General features: G+C 40.9%; 1 protein-coding gene across 5 annotated transcripts in view; it reads left to right on the forward strand.

Moving 5' to 3' along the window:
• Ankrd11 (ankyrin repeat domain containing 11) overlaps positions 1-14,774 on the forward strand; it is a 181,286-nt gene that overhangs the window by 44,270 nt on the left and 122,242 nt on the right. Inside the window, exon 1 of one of the 5 annotated variants that reach the window (XM_074055465.1) lies at positions 7,148-7,451. The exons of the other annotated variants lie outside the window; for them this stretch is intronic. The gene's annotated coding sequence lies outside the window, so the exon portion shown is untranslated. Of the gene's footprint in view, positions 1-7,147; positions 7,452-14,774 lie in introns of those variants that run through there. 5 annotated transcript variants of the gene reach the window in all.

The following is a 14,774-nucleotide window of genomic DNA, read 5'->3' on the forward strand; positions in this document are numbered from 1 at the left end:
GGGTAAGGTGGAATCTTAGTGTGGTTTTAATTTGCATTTCCCATGTTGCTAGGGATGGTGGGCATTTTTCCATGTGTTTTTTTGCCATTTGAATTTCTTCTTTAGAGAAAGTTCTGTTTAGTTCACTTGCCCATTTCTTTATTGGTTCATTAATTTTGGGAGAATTTAGTTTTTTGAGTTCCCTATATATTCTGGTTATCAGTCCTTTGTCTGATGTGTAGCTGGCAAATATTTTCTCCCACTCTGTGGGTGTTCTCTTCAGTTTAGAGACCATTTCTTTTGTTGAGCAGAAACTTTTTAGTTTTATGAAGTCCCATTTATCTATGTTATCTCTTAGTTGCTGTGCTGCTGGGGTTCCATTGAGAAAGTTCTTACCTATACCTATTAATTCCAGAGTATTCCCTACTCTTTCCTGTACCAACTTTAGAGTTTGTGGTCTGATATTAAGATCCTTGATCCATTTTGAGTTAATATTGGTATAAGGTAATATACATGGATCTAGTTTCAGTTTTTTGCAGACTGCTAACCAGTTTTCCCAGCAGTTTTTGTTGAAGAGGCTGTCTTTTCTCCATCGTATATTTTTAGCGCCTTTGTCAAAGACAAGTTGGTTATAGTTGCGTGGCTTAATATCTGGGTCCTCTATTCTGTTCCACTGGTCTTCATGTCTGTTTTTGTGCCAGTACCATGCTGTTTTTATTGTTATTGCTTTGTAATATAGTTTGAAGTCAGATATCATGATACCTCCAGCATTGTTCTTTTGACTGAGTATTGCCTTGGCTATTCGTGGCCACTTGAGTTTCCATATAAATTTAACAGTAGATTTTTCAATCTCTTTAATGAATGTCTTTGGAAATTTGATGGGAATTGCATTAAACATGTAGATTACTTTTGGGAGTATAGACATTTTTACTATGTTGATTCTACCAATCCATGAGCATGGGAGATTGAGACATGTCTTTAAAGAAGTTTTATAAAGAAGTTTTAACTGGGTGCTGGTGGCCCACACCTGTAATCCTAGCTACTTAGTAGGCAGAGATCAAGAGGATCGAGGTTCGAAGCCAGCCTGGGCAAATATTTCAAGAGACCCTATCTTGAAAAAACCCATCAAGAAAAGGGCTAGTTGAAAAAAGCTTCTGCTCAACAAAAGAAATGGTCTCTAAACTGAAGAAAACACCCACAGAGTGGGAGAAAATATTTGCCAGCTACACATCAGACAAAGGACTGGTAACCAGAATATATAGGGAACTCAAAAACTAAATTCTCCCAAAATTAATGAACCAATAAAGAAATGGGCAAGTGAACTAAACAGAACTTCCTCAAAAGAAGAAATTCAAATGGCCAAAAACACATGGAAAAATGCTCACCATCCCTAGCAATAAAGGAAATGCAAATTAAAACCACACTAAGGTTCCATCTCACCCTGTTAGAATAGCCATCATTAGCAACACAACTAACAACAGGTGTTGGCAAGGATTTGGGGAAAAGGAACCCTTTTACACTGCTAGTGGGAACGTAAACTAGTACCACCACTCTGGGAAAAAATTTGGAGGCTTCTTAAAAAGCTAAACATCGATCTACCATATGACCCAGCAATACCACTCTTGGGGACATACCCAAAAGAATGTGACACAGGTTACTCCAGAGGCACCTGCACACCCTTGTTTATTGCAGCACTCTTCACAATAGCCAAGTTACGGAAACAGCCAAGATGCCCCACCACTGACGAATGGATTAAGAAAATGTGGTATTCATACACAATGGAATTTTATGCAGCCATGAAGAAGAACGGAATGTTATCATTCGCAGGTAAGTGGATGGAATTGGAGAACATCATTCTGAGTGAGGTTAGCCTGGCCCAAAAGACCAAAAATCCTATGTTCTCCCTCATATGGAGACATTAGATCAAGGGGCAAACACAACAAGGGGATTGGACTTTGATCACATGATAAAGCGAGAGCACACAAGGGAGGTGTGAGGATAGGTAAGACTCCTAAAATACTAGATAGCATTTGTTGCTCTCAATGCAGAGAAACTAAAGCAGATACTTTAAAGCAACTGAGGCCAATAGGAGAAAGGGACCAGGAACTAGAGAAAACGTTAATTCAAGAAGAATTAATTTAGAAGGTAACACACATGCACAGGAAAGCAATGGAAGTCAACTCCCTGTATAGCTATCTTTATCTCAACTAGCAAAAACCCTTGGTCCTTCCTATTATTGCTTATACTCTCTCTTCAATAAAATTAGAGATAAGGGCAAAATAGTTTCTGCCTTATAGCGAGGGGTAGAGAGGGTAAGGGGGGAGAAATGACCCAAACATTGTATGCATGTATGAATAATAGAAAAAAAAGTGGAAAAAAAAGAAATGGGCTAGTTGAGTGGCTTAAAGTGTAGGCCCCGAGTTCAAATCCCAGTACTGCAAAAAAAAAAAAAGTTTTAGGTGAAAGATTAAAGTGGAATGAGATTATGTGCTGGGGTCACACCTGAACCCTCTAGAAGTTTGTCTCCCACTCTCCTCCCATCATTTCACCTCATTACATTTCTGGCATGTGGACTTTATAATTCCTTTGTCAGACTTCTGGATCTTGAGAGTACATTCAGACCATTAGTAACAGTGAGGATTCATGTAAGTAAGCTACCATCATTTCTTTTGTCACTAGAACTAAGGGATGCTTTCTGAGTTACTTTGACTTATTTGTATCATTTAATGCAACTCAGCTTTTCTATTATTGCTATGTTGCATAGCACTTAGGGCAATTGGTCATGTACTACAGGATTTGAGGCATGCTTTGTAATTTTCTAGAATGTCTTTCAGGACAGAATTTAATGACATTTTGGGGGGTGGTTCAAAGATTTTAATGTTTCCTTGTGATGACCTTTTTGGCAGTGCTGGGGTTTGAACTGAGGGCCTTACGCTTGTTAGGCAGGTGCTGTACTGTTTGAGCCACTTCTCCAACCCTTTTTTGTGTTGGATATTTTCAAGATAGGGTCTCACGAACTATTTGCCCAGGCTGGCTTTGAACCGGGATCCTCCTGATCTCTGCCTCCTCAGTAAGTAGGATGATAGGCATGAGCTGCCCCAGGTTTCGTGATAACGTCTTTTCAGAGATTTTAGTATCTCTTTCTGATGACTTAAGATGTAAAGGAACCCCAGGAGGAATATTTTTTAACTTGAGCAGTTTGTATCGAGACTTGAATTTCTATAGACACATAAGCTCTTTTGAGATGCGCACACTCCTTTAGTTCCTTTGGCCCAAATCCAGCAGCTTTTCTTATGACCCCTGCTTATTTCCTTATAAGAAGGACAGACCACAACTTAGGATAGTTTGTGATTCTGTCAGCAAAGCAAGATGGCAGTATCCCACTGCTAATTAGAAATTAGCAGTAAATCACATCCAGTAAATAGTGTAATGGAAGAAAACAAAATTAACTCATGGAGCTAATAAAATAAGTTTGATAACTGCTAAGACCTGTCCCTTGCTCAACAGTCAATGTTCATAAGTTTAAGTTTGAAAGGGGTTAACGGTGTTTTGTGGTGAATTTCTTAAGTATTTGGGCTTCATTTTTAATTTTTTTTATTAGCATAAGTAACTGTACAAAGAGGTTTTATTGTGATATTTACATACATGCTAATAATGTACTTTGATAAAAATTCACCTCATCTGTATTCTTTTTTTTTTTTTTTTTTTTTTTTTAAGTGGTACTGGAGTTTGAACTCTGTGCCTACACCTACATCTTGAGTCTCCCTTTTTTTTTGTGATAGGCTTTTTCAAATTGGGTCTCGAGGAACTATTTGCCTGGGCTGGCTTTGAACGATGATCCTCCTGATCTCTGCGTCCTGAGTAGCTAGGATTACAGGTGTGAGCCACCAGCACCTGGCTATATTATTCTTTCTTAACCCATCTCCCTTCTCCCTGGTAGTTGGATTTTAAATAATTAAAAACAATTCATGATATGTCTTTAGGTAAATGCTTTGGTTTCCATAATTTTCAGGTGAGTTAGGTAAGTGAGATAGAATGGGCCAGCTTTGTCTCAGGTTCTCAATTTGGGCGTAGAGGTAAAGAGGAATTTAGCGATAAAGTTAGAATTATCCCACTTTATTATTAGACGTTTATTTTTTTATAACATGGACACACTTGAAAGTACATGTATAGCTACAAATACTGAAGTCAGGATGCTCCACAGTGAAACATTAGGCCTCTGTGAGAAACTCGGGGAAAAAGAACGCCCTTTGTTAACTCATGAAATCATTGCATGGCTCTTGCTTGGACAGGGGTCCCGTTGGGGAGTGCAGCACAGTGGGAGAAGCTGGAATTGTCAGCTAGGAGATTTGCACTCTTCACTTTGGCTCTGCCATGTCTGTGCCTTTGTATGCAAAACTTGCTGTCTGTTTCAGTTCATGACTAAGTTAGCTCACAAAATTATTATATGGATGAGATGCATACATACACCTGCAGTGGTCTAAAGACATCCCTCCCTTTTATAAATATAGAAGAATGCGAAAGGTGTGTCAGTGTATGTATGTGTTATATGTAAATATGTGTAATAAATATATGTATGTAATGTATGTTTTATGTATTTGTGATACTTGTGCATGTGTAATATGTTTTTGTGTATATGTAATATTCGTGTGTAACGTGCTATATAAGTGAATACATGTTTGTGTGTGATACACATGTATGTGTGAGTAATGTAAATGTGTGTATAATTTACAAAAATAATTTTTTTTTGTTCAAAAATAATTAAAAGATTCTTGTTTGCACTGGCTTCATTATAGCTCCCTTTTCTTCATTACTGGTGTCTAAAGTTTTTCTTTTCATCTACTGATTGACATAGCAAAGAATAAAACAAGCTACCTTGTGATGATTGGTAGCTGCTAATGAGAACTAAATAAAGTGGTGACGTAGGCAAGTGAGACATGGACAGGTGGCACCATAGGTCTGGAGTGTGCAGTTTTGCTTGTGGACCCAGAGCCAGGTGAGGTGGGGACATCACAGTGTTCCCCAGCCTTTGGGCAGTGTTGGTGTGCTTGCTTCTCAGGATTGCTAAGATAATATAGTGTATCCTTGGCTTTTGAAAATAATTTTAGGGGTGCCCTAAATCCTCACAAGCACATTTGTTTTGCTTTTAAATGTTAAACTCAGTAAATGTGTGCAGCTAAGTGTCTGACTTTAATTAGGCATACTTGAAGATGTAGAAGGTAGTTTTGTAATTACTATGTCCTCTGTAAGGCTTACATATCTATCTATCTGTCCATCCGAGGGTCTTGTGCATTCTAGACAGTCACTTTGTCATTGAGCTAGGCAGCTAGCTTATGTTTTTGATTTACGCTTTCAGCTGCAGAGTTTTGGTAACATGGTAGTAGTAAGGTTAAGTTAAACAGTAGGTGATGGAGCCCCACCACACCTGTAATTGCAGCACAGGAAGCTGAGGGAGGAGGTTTGTGAGTTATGGACTAGCCTGGGCTACATAGTGAGATCCTATTTTTGTTTTGTTTTTAAAAAGAGAAAAAATGATGATGGAGATTTGTGTTCAGACACTCCAGTGTGTCTTCTTACTCTAAGACTTACTTAATGAGTCATCCTGATGAGAACCAGTGGTATGAATTCCAGCCCATCATAGAGAGCCCTCCTAAAGTGCTGGTACTGCTACATTTTAACTTGTCCCTTAAATTCAGGATTTTTGCTTGTTTGTTTGTTTGTTTTGTTTTGTTTTTGTGGTACTGGGATTTGAACTCAGGTCCTTCATCTTGAGCCACTCCCAGCCCTATTTTTGTGAGATAGCGTCTCTCAAACTATTTTCCCGGGCTGGCTTCAGCCACCAGTGCCCAGCTAAATTCAGGTTTTGAAGGGAGTGCTTGCCTTTACCATTGGACTGTAGATGTTTTTCTTTTTTCTTTTCTCTCTTTTTTTGGCAGCATTGGGGTTTAAACTCAGGACCTCACGCTTACTATTCAGGAGCTCTACAACTTGAGCAACACTGACAGCCCTCTTTGTGATCAGTTTTTTGAGATAGGGTCTTGCGAGCTGTTTGCCTGGGTTGGCTGCAAACCTCAATCCTCCCGATCTTTGCCTCCTGAGTAGCTAGGGTTATAGGCATGAGCCACTGGCACCCAGCATAAAATGTATTTTTTTTCTGTTGTGAATTATGAACAGCTGATAATCATAATGTTGTATCCTTGTACTTTGGTGGACCTAGTTATTTCTAATGTTCAAGCTTGTCATCAGTTTAGATGAGTTATATATATATATATATATATATATATATATAGTTGGTACTGAAAATGTTAAGTTAATTGATGTTAGAAAATGTTCAGAAGGATTCTTTAAGATTCAGCCCGAGGGCTGGGCATGGTGGTTACAGCTGTAATCCCAGGTACTTGGAAAGCAAACATTGGGAGAATTGAAGTTCAAGACTACTGCAAAAATGTTGGTGAGACTCTTATCTTAATAAATAAGCAGGGTTGGTCATGAGCCCCAGCTATAAAGGAGGCATAGGTAGAAGAATCTCTCTCCAAGGCTGGCCCTGGGCAAAAATGTGAGATCATATTGAAAAAACAAAGTAAAAAGGGCAGTCTCATGTGACCTGAGTTATTTGGAATGAGTTAAGAGTTGACTGGATGTGCAAAATGGCAGATGGGCCTGAGTCTGCAAAGGAATCAAGTGCTGACTAGCATGGACAAGAGATCAGTTGTGGGTGGTATCTTCAGAGGCAGCTGTCCGACTCAGGAGAAGACCAGGCCGATACAGGTAAGTGAGGCCCTGAGGATATGGAAGAGAATGAGATGTAGTTCCAGAGAGGTTTTTGTAGTAGGTACTAATTGGTGTGTATTGGGACATTTTAATTAATTAATCAACTAACCGGTTAACCAGTTAATTAATTAATGTTTTTGTGGGGTTGGGGTTTGAACTTCACACTTGCAAAGCAGGTGCTCTACCACTTGAACCACATCTCTAATCCATTTCGCTCTGTTTATTTATTTTTCAGTCATCAACTTTTGTTACAACTCACATCTTCACAAAAAAAAGGAATGTTGAAAAGAGGTCCAATTATTATGAAAAATAAATTCAGGTTTTTACAATCTCTGTATTCACACGTGGGAGCTGGACTTTCCCCACAATCAGGTGCAGCAGCTGTCACATGCCTCTTTGCAGACACAGCCCTGGGCACACTTGGCACAGTCCACAGGGCAGGAGGAGCAGCAGCTCTTCTTGTACCAGGGGCATTTTGTATACCTTGCACTGGCAGGAGCCAGTGCTGGTGTCACCAGATATTCAGGAGGAGTTGGGGATCATCTGGAGCTCTGGGGAGGCTGCAGATGTCACAGAAGGCAGAGGCTGTGTGACTGCTAGAAGGCAGTTTATTTGGAAGATGGGGTCTGCATCTCCCAAATTGGCCCAGGCTGGTCTCAAACCATGATCCTCCTCAGTCTTCCAAGCAGCTGAGATTACAGGTGTGAGGATATTTTATGTTTGAAAATGCCTGCAAACTTCTCTGGTTGTGGTGACACGTGGGGGAAGCTGAAGTAAGAGAGTCAAGAGTTCAAGGCCAGCCTGGCTACATAGCAAGAACCCTGTCTTAAAAAAGCAAAAACAAAGCACAACTTGTTTGGTAGCACAAGCTATAGAAAGTAAAGCCTAGTAGAGGTCAAATAGTAGATACGAAGGGTGGAATTATTGCAAGGATTAACCACAGGATGGAAGAATACTGGTTTCTCCAGAGGGAAGGAAGTGAGGGATGAAGCTATGGAAGGTTGTGTTTATAGAAGTGGAGGGCCTGCATGCCTATGGATTCAGTGTTATTATGACTGAGGTCTGCTTGGCTATTGGTTTAGAAGTGAGAATAGACAAAGTTTGGGCACTTAGGCATGGAGTATTTGAGAATCGTAGCAAATCCAGTGGGAATAAATTCACAAGAAGGAATCATAAGGTGCCTCAGAACTTTGTGCCTAACTTTGTGCTTACCAGTCTGCTTCTTGCTTTGTTGAGGCCCAGCAATATGAGGGGAGGGTCTAATAGGAAGGCCAGGTAGTTGAGAGGTTTGGTGGTAAGGGACTGGAAGGGACAGAATGGGAGTCCAGGAATAATTATCTTTAGGAAGGTTATTTTGTGTGATGATTGGTTTGGCAGTGATTGTTAGACTTTCAGTGTCAGCGACTTGGAGGTGTAAAGGGCACTGGTATGAACTTGGAGCTTTGTGGCTAGGAAACTGGTTGTGCCGTTTCTGTGGGGTTAAACTAGGTCTGTATTAGTCAAGAGAAGGAGATGAACTCAAATGCTGCATCCTTGTCAATTGGAGAGGGTGACTGGCACTCTGGAGATGAGTTTTGTTGGGTTCTTGCCAAACTGAAGCCTGAGAAGAAGAAAGTGTAATGACTGGGACTGAGGCTTTTGGTGAACAGGTGTAAGAATGGTGGCAGATTAGACAACAACCATGGGAGATGCTGCTGTTGCTGCTGCAAGACCCCAGAGTGGAGAAGAGTAGATGATGACGCTGGAGGGTTAGGGTTAGGGTTGAACAGGGACTGTGCTTTGTACATTTGCTAAGTAAATAAAACAGCTGTTGTTCCTCCCCTACCTGCTATGTAGGTTAGTGCCATATCCAGATTGCCTGTTTGTACTTCATACAGACATGTCAGGCAGATAAGGCTTAGCTTTCTGAGAGGGAATCTGCCATTCATTGTTGCCCCTCTCTGAGCTGGACCTGATGAAGAGAGATAGAGAATGCAAGATGCATGTGTCTGAGCACCCCACACATACTCAGACTCACCCAACACTTGGACTTAGTGGCTCAGGACTCTGAGCTTCCAGGGTGGATCTGAGTGGGTCATTTAATAGTTTGTCTGCTCTTGGTACTGTCTTCTGTAGGTTCTCTCTCTCTCTCCCTCTCTCTCTCTTTTTTTAATAAGACGTTAGTTTCCTCAGATCAGGCCCTTAATACACTTCACACAATGTGGGGGGTTACTGTTTGTTGCTTCATAGCTGATTTCTATTTGTTGAAAGTTCCTGAAGTAGCATTGCATGCTGATCAACCCTGAAGTGATTCAGGATTATCCTTTCCTTGCTCTTGTTTACAGAACCTGGCTGCAAGGGCTTAACATGTCTGGTAGCCTCCTGGGTGGAGAGGGTATTGCTTAAAGAATTTTCCATGTATGGCAGGTAGGCAGGTGTGTGGTTGGCATCCTTCCACATGTGTGGTATTGATGTTGCAGAACAGGGTAGTGCTAGAGAACGATGCTTACTGTGGGAACCAGGGTTTCTCTGCTCACTGACTTGAGGGAAAGTGCCTGTTTGTGTTGACTGTAGAAAAGTTTAATTTGAAATACTTCACATTTGAAAATTTTCCTGACTGGAGGACATACTCATACTCATCTTTGTAATAAAGGAGGCAGAAGCGATATTAGTGAAGTGTTCATTCTTTGCATAGGAGAAGTGGTATGGAGGTTTGAAACACTGCCTGCCAGGGCTAGTCTGGAATCCACCAGCACTCCTGGTAGATTGTGGAAAGGAGAGGGTTAAACCAACCAGTGTCTTCCTTGTGGGACAGAAGCCTCCTCCATGAACCTCTTAAAACTGCTTTTGTAAGTGAGTCTTAGGATGTGTAAAATTCTTAACTGACACAATTCAGCTTTGAAAAATAATTTGTTTTGGTCTAAACCTAGAGGTAATGAGAGAGAGAAAGACAGTGACAGAAAAAAAACTCTCAAGAAACTGGGTAGAGAGACATTTCTAGAATTGTCTTCACTTGGGATAAGATTTGGGTAGAAACTATTAGCAAGTGGTCTTCTGAGATGTAGTATGAGAAGCATGTTTGAGAATTTTCACCCGTCCCTCCCTCACATCCAAAATATAATTTCTACTTGTGTTTTGTGAAAATTAGAATGTGGGCTAGAACATTGTGAGTCCTTTGTGAGGAAGCATAGACACTGACTGGCATCTTTTCAAGGTGCCAACATCTGTGGAGTTGTAAAAAGGGGCCCCACTGCAGCTTAACTTGCTCCTGCCTCCCCCTATGGCTCTGTCCTGACCAACTTCTAGTTTGTACCTGAAGAGGCCCAACTCTTTTCATGTTGGTGAATTCATGTTTATTACCTTTTAGAAACATATTTCTAGGATCTTAATCCTTACTTTCAGTGCACTTAACTTTGAATGAATTTGGAATTGATTAAATTAGAATAAATTGTTTTGAAATCTGCTCAGTAGATTGGGGACAAGTAGCTATGAATTTATCAGGTGTGACTATCTTTGGTTTAAATGAAACTTTCTCAATAAATTAGAGTTGTTTAATTACCTTAAGAAAGTAAATGAGTCTATTTAAGACCAAAACATGGAAACTTTTTTTACAGGTCTATCATCTTCTTATTTCTGATTAAGTCTTTTAACAGTCTTTTAAAAATAAATATATATTTATTTATTTTATATATTTATATATTTATTTATTTTAAGTCTTTTAAAAATAAATATATATTTTTTTGGGGGGGGTACTGGGGTTTGAACTCAGGGCCTCGAATTTGCTAGGCAGGTGTTCTACCGCTTGAGCCACTCCACCAGCAGATGATTATAATTTTATTTAAACAGAAACAGGAAACATTTTTTGATTGCAAGTATTTTACACTTAGTTATTAGTGTTGAAAATTATTTTTGATTTTATATCTGAAGTAACAGTTGAATGGAATAGCTGAGGTCAAGTCCAGAAAGAAGGGCTTCGATGGCTCCAGTGCATATGGGTTTTGAATCTGAATTCTCATCTTCTCCTTCAGCCTCTCAGGCTTTGTTCTTGATCAGTGAATGTCTCTCTACCTCTGTCTTAATACTGTGCTTGAGGCTTCTTTGCTTGAGGTGCCATTTTTGTTTTGAGGTTCATCTATCAGGAGAGAACCTTGGATCATCACATTCTAACAGAAGAAAATCTTACTCCACATTCCAGGATGGGGAACCTTGGCTTTTACTGGGGGGTGTAGGAATGTCTCCTGTCAGATTGCCAAGAGGATATGTGTGGATGTGCACAAAGCCCTCTGCTCATGGCAGCACCTATTGAGCTAAGTCAGTTGTCCTTCAGGAGATTTGTGGCCTTTGAAGAGATGGTGAACATGGGTTGGTAGGTGATGCTGGACTTCCAGCAGGCTGCATATCTTGGAGGTACATTGCCACACCTGCTGAGTAACCGCACCCATACCAAACCTTGCTTTACTAACCCCTTAGCAGGGGCATTTCAGGACAGTGTTGTTCTTGTGCAATTGTGCAGTCTTACCAGTTAGAGCAGAACTTCTCACTCAGGGTGGCACCCCAGCTGCCAGGATCCCAGCAGTTCTCCACCTCCTGCTCTACCACTGTAGTCATTGGTTGCTCATCAGACATTGGCTCAATAGAATAAAAAAAAAATTTTTTTTTGGCAGTACAGGGGATCGAACCCTGGTTCCATATGCTCTACTACTTGAACTACACCCCCACCCCCCACCCTCTTGCTCCCCAACCCCCCCCATTTTTTCTTTTTGGAGATAGGGTACTGTGTAGCCCAGACTAGCCTTGAACTTGAGATCCTCCTGCCTCAACTTCAGAGTGTGCCAGGGTTACAGGAGGGAGCACCGTGCCTGGCTTGTAGGGTTTTTTTTTGTGTGTATGTGTGTGAAGTTTATTTTTCTAGTTACGTATTTGTGTGCATGCTCCACTGTAGTGAAGTATGCTTCTCACTGTTGACCTGAAGTTTGAAAAACATTAATATATTTCTTATTAGCCCAGTGACCTCTATAAGCCAGAGTTGAAGTATAAACGAGAAGCACATCAGATGACAAATTCACTTCTTAGTGGCATGGGGGAATAAGTTGGATGGTGTGTGTGTGTGTGTGTTTGGAGGTAGAGATAATTAAGTTGTTTTGATAATGTAGGTAAAGAAATATTCTCAGGCGGTGGGGCTGGAGGTGTGACTCAAGTGTAGAGCTCCTGCCTAGAAAGTGCAAAGTCCTGAGTTCAAGCCCCAGTACCACCAAAAAGGGGGGAGGGGAATGGAGAGGGAAGATGGTGATATTTAGAAGTTGGAATTGGCAGGAGTCCTGCAAGCTGGCTTTTGATGGTAAGAGAGGAACAGCTGGTTTCTGGCCTGGAGCACACTGACAATTGTTAGTTCAGGAGAGAGCTCTGAGTTTCAGACTCGGGATTAAATGGCATGGTTGTTAAAGCCACAAAGGATGAAGAGGTTGAAGAGAGCAAAGTTAAGGAGATGAAGGAAGAGAATGTAGCAAGTGACATGAAGCAGAAACAAGAGTTCACAGGAGCAGCTGGGAGTACTGTGAGCAGAGCCTAGGATGGAGGAGTAATTTAAGGGATAAATGTTGCTGTGACACAAGTCAGAAGAGTGCCTGCTTTGTTCCTGTTTTAAATGAGTGAACTAAACCTGCCCTGGAATTTTGAGGTATGAATTATCTCTTTGCAATTACTGCATTGTGTCAATACTTTGGGTTGGCAAGGGCTTGCCAGTCACAGACTTAAGATGCTGTCCAGGAGGCTAAGGACAGAGTTTGTGGATGGGAGGTGGAGTGTTTGACCATAGCAGATACAAGCTTCAAAGGTGAGCTTAAATCCTGACCTGTAGGCAAGTTACTAGCCTCTCAGAACTTGGTTTCTTAGGAAAAGATGGAGATAATACTGTTACTCTGTAGAGTTCTGTTGAGGGTTCAGTGAGACACTGGTGGGAAGTACCAGCTGTGCTCTGCCTGAGCCATAGTGGCTGGTGGAGCTGCTGTTCAGCAACTTTCTTTTGTGGGTGGTCCCAGGGTGCTCCATTTTGGCCATGTAGTCATTTACTCATGCCAACTTGCCTTTGTTTATTCATCATCATCATCTTTTTGGTTTTTTTTTTGAGACAGGATCTCACTGTATAGCAGAGGCTGGCCCAGTACTCAGTATGTAGCTAAGGCTGACTTCAGCAAACACCCCTTCTCCCTGTGCTGGGATTATAGGTGTGTACTATAATGCCTAGTTTATTCTTTTTCTGTACTTTACCTGGCTACACAAGAATTCTATAAAAATGTGTATATGTGTGCTGGAGATTGAGCCCAGAGCCCTGTGCATGCCAGGCAAACACTCGCCACTGAGCTACAGAACTGTAAACACTTCTTAATAAACAAAGAGGCAGATTTTGCCACGGCTACTCCTGGAGAGGAGAGGTTTCACTGAATGCCAGATGTGGGATGTAAACCCCATGTGAAAAGAGGCTGGGTTGGCTGCTTCTGTTTCTTAGCCTGTGCACTCACTTCTAAGGGTTGCAGGACTGCATTTGTGATGCAAAAGAAAGTACAATGGAAAGAATATAGGCAGAGGTAATTAACATTGTGACTTTCTGATCGGAATCAGGAAGAATTTACAAGGCTCCCTTTGTTTGTCTTAGGGAAGCATTTTACTTCCATTGGTTGTAGTGACTAGGCATCAGGATGCATTGCTAAAACAAGGTAGTAGCCAGATCCAGCCTGGCTGGGAGAGAGCCTGCTGGGTGGAACATTTGTTCATGAGTCATTCACTCACAGTTACTGAGTGTGAGTTGAGACTCACTTAAGCTGTACTTCAGACCTGTGTGTCCAAGGCCAGATGTTTGTACCTGCCTCTTCCTCACTCCCAATACTGATGCATTTGTTGCATGGAAGACGTTAGGATATACAGATTATGCTGTGGGTTCACAGTCTAAATGCACAGAGCACTTCATGTTTGGGGGCTAGGCTATACATACTTAAATGCACTTACAAAGTTTTGGAATTTCTGAGACAGAGTCTCCCTGTGTAGCTCAGGTTGGCCTTGAACTCATGATCCTTTTTCTGCCTCACAAGTATAGGATTACAGGTGTGTGTGTGTGTGTGTGTGTGTGTGTGTGTGTGTGTGGGTGGGTGGGTGGGTGTGTGTATGCAGTACTGGAGTTTGAACTCAGGACCTTGTGCTTGCTAGGCAAGCACTCTATCACCTGAGCCATACCTCAGTCTATCCAAGATATATTTTCAAAGGAAAGAATATTATGTTGGATGTAGAAGAATCTTAAACTATGGTTAAAATGGTTTTGAGGAGTATTTATTTATTTTTGGTGGTTCTGGGATTTGAACTCAGAGTCTCCCAGTTTCTGGGCAGATACTTTACCACTTGAATCATGCCCCCAAAACTTTTTGCTTTATTTTTCTGATGTGTCTTCAGTTTTTGACCAGGCTGGCTTGGGAGTGTGATCCTCCTACCTATCCCTTCCTGAGGCTGGGGTTACAGGTGCAGGTCACCACACCTGGCTTGTTGGTTGAGATAGGGTCTCTATAACTTTTTGCAGGTGCTGATGATCTTCTCAATTTCCACCTCCCCAGTAGCTGGAATTAGTCATGTGTCACCATGCCCGGCCTATCTTTAGGGATTATTATTAAGATTTTTATCAATTAAAAGTCTCTTTTTTTTAAACCTCATAATAAAGAATGTTTCATATGATACCTGGGCATACGAGTATTATACATACAGTCTTCCTTCTTTACCTTCAAAAACTGTTTAAGAAACTTTAATAGTTCTCATATAATGTAGGATATTTAAAGGAAAGCATTTATAATCCCATATGGATTTTAGGATCATTTGTCTTGTTTTGAAAAAAGGAGTTGGGATTTTGGTAAGGATTGCATTTGAATCATTAGATCACTTCAGGGAATATTGTTGTCTTAACGATATTATATCTTCTGATCTTAATTTCTTTTAACTGTTTTACAGTTTTTCAGTGTATACATGTTACACCTATTGGTTTAATTTTTTGCTAGATATTTTATTCT

The sequence above is a fragment of the Castor canadensis genome, chromosome 15 (assembly GCF_047511655.1).
Source record: "Castor canadensis chromosome 15, mCasCan1.hap1v2, whole genome shotgun sequence".
NCBI lineage: Eukaryota > Metazoa > Chordata > Mammalia > Rodentia > Castoridae > Castor > Castor canadensis.